This window comes from Alligator sinensis, unplaced genomic scaffold, assembly GCF_000455745.1.
Source record: "Alligator sinensis unplaced genomic scaffold, ASM45574v1 scaffold12_1, whole genome shotgun sequence".
NCBI classification, from domain to species: Eukaryota; Metazoa; Chordata; order Crocodylia; family Alligatoridae; genus Alligator; species Alligator sinensis.
The window spans coordinates 2,346,996-2,349,428 of NW_005841973.1; the positions used below are offsets into that span (position 1 = coordinate 2,346,996).

The 2,433-nt window shown below is 49.1% G+C and overlaps 1 protein-coding gene across 1 annotated transcript in view; it reads right to left on the reverse strand.

Moving 5' to 3' along the window:
* The window catches only part of ALMS1 (ALMS1, centrosome and basal body associated protein), a 140,448-nt gene that overhangs the window by 115,926 nt on the left and 22,089 nt on the right, over window positions 1-2,433 (reverse strand). The window lies entirely within an intron of this gene.

The window sequence follows — 2,433 nt, forward strand, 5'->3', positions numbered from 1 at the left end:
CGGATGTGGCAGAAGGGGCGTGGCCAACTGCCTGAGGCGGGTTGCGTCAGAGTCTGGTCCAAGATGGCGCCGCCCACCCACCCCGTGGTGTGACAGCCCCCTGGGCCACACGGACCTCGCACGGCCTGAAGACAGTGCCAGGGGCATCCCTCAGACCCCTGCCCGCGGGGAGATGCAATGAGGCCCCCTAGATGTGCACTAACCCGAGATAAAAAATCCCTGTCTAAACCATACCTCACACCGCCCAGGTGGCCGGTGGTTTCTCGGCTTGCAATTCCCTCTTCAAACTGCATTTTAAAACGGTTCCATGGTTTTTGAAAGGGGGCTGGGGGGTGCCGGCGGTGAGGAGCATCATCCCATATAACATGTTTTTATGAAAAAAACCCCAAAACCTGGAAGCTCGATTCATACCCGAAGGGCCTAGGCCTATACAGGCAGCCCTCAGACTTACAACACAATTGGTTCCCGAAAACGGCGTCTGAAGTCAAAACGTCGTAACTGGGAACCGATTTTCTCATAAGAAACAATGTTATAAATGAGGGGTTGGTTCCTGAACCAAGGCCCGATACTCAATTTTCACCAAAAATACCCCCAAATTTTATACTCAATTATAGATGAGTGATATAGCTACATGAATGTATGTATATTGTAAATCGCAACTGTATTGATTTGGAAAGACTTCTCTGAGCTGACTTTTTGCAGGGGTCCTGGCTGGAGATGTCTCAGGAGTCCTGGCTGCAGGGTTTTCCGGCATCTCGTCTGCTTTCTTAAAGAAAACATCCAAGGAAATTTGGACAGACCTACTCCAGGGAGAAGAGCGGCACGGCAAACTTGTTCGCCGGCGTGGCATGGCGTCGGATTGAGCGTCGTCAAGTCGAAACTGACGTCAGAAAGTTGAAATAGGGTGTCAATTTATAGACGTTGTAAGCGTGAACCATTGTAAGTCGAGGACTGCCTATATTCTTCATTTTAAGATGGAGGTAGAAACAAATACCGCTGCCTTGGAGTGAGTTACGGTCGCTCCGTGGGACGGTGCGATCGGAGCTGCGTCGCCGGGAGCAGCGAACGGATGGCAGAATTGGAGAAGAAAGGTGAGTTTGGATAGTGGAACGTAACAGCCCTTTAAAAGGAGTGGGGGTCATGAAATGCTTGTGCAATGAAGATTTTATTAGGAATCAAGGTTTTTGGGGGCGGGGGTCAGGAAAATTTTCGTATTCCAGGTCAAATGAGGCAAATCAATTCTGAATCCTTGTTTGAGCAACACTCAAACACCGTATGTGGCGCTAAAACCAGCAAGTATCCTCCACCCCCGACTTTTCAGCATGGGATTTCACATACTTCCAAATCCATCGGCGGGCATCCTACGTGTACGCCGAAGCCCGGAGGCTTGGGGTTTGGATGCCCCCACGTCTCACTTGCCCTTAAGCAAAGGCCACGGGAGCAAGTTAGGGAGGAGTCCCCCATTTCCATAAGGTCAGCATGTAGCTGAGATCCTCCCACTGGAAACTGGCCGGTGGGTAACTAATTACAAGACTGGTAGGGCATCCTGTCTGCAGTGCATTAGACAGGGGTGCACCTTCCCCTACACACTGCCATTTAAATCCATTTCAGTTCCGGTACCAGACCGGTGCAGTGGCGACACTTGATCTTAACCCACAAGAGGCCAAGAAGCGTTTAGAAGGAATCAGGTATATTTTAATGAGCCATGAAGTCAATAGACTTCCCTTACTGGTGCCCGAATAGAAATGCTGCTGCTCCTGCCGGGCATTTGGTTTCAAACTTTGGGTGGAGCAGGAATCAAAGGAGAGGATGCTTTCATCGAAAAACTCCGCTTTTTAACTAGCAGGCTCTGGTGACGGCACTGTTAAAGTGAGGCCATCACACAACACCATCACAGCCAGAGGGAAAAGGTGTCTTGTGCCGGGCAGGTCTTTAGCCTTGCAAACAGAAGTGCAGCAAGGTCCAAGAGTTGGAAGCTGAGGTTACACAAATTCACCCATGGAACTAGCCACAATTTTCTAGCTATCCCGTGTTATGTACACACAAGCTATGAGGGCAATTAAACACTGGAACAGCTTCCTGGGAGAGGTGGTGAATACTTCACAATTAGATTAAATACCTTACTAAAGGGAAATGCTCCAATCTAAGCAAAAATTCTACAATCTGCATGAGCAGTAGGTCTGGCTGTAACAGCTGTGAGGGTCCTTTTTAGCCCATGCGTCTGGGATGTCCTGTTAATTCTCTTCCTTCGTGAGCCGTGGAACGAACATAAAGCTGCCTTGCCCTCAACGTCATCATAACACTTGCAGTGTTTTATGTCAACTGTAATCAAATCTCATGCTTCAGCTGATTGCCCGCAGGGGTCAGGAAGGACTTCACCCCCTGAAGCACAATTGGCCAGATGTTTTCTGGTTTTTCTTTTTTTCTCTTTCC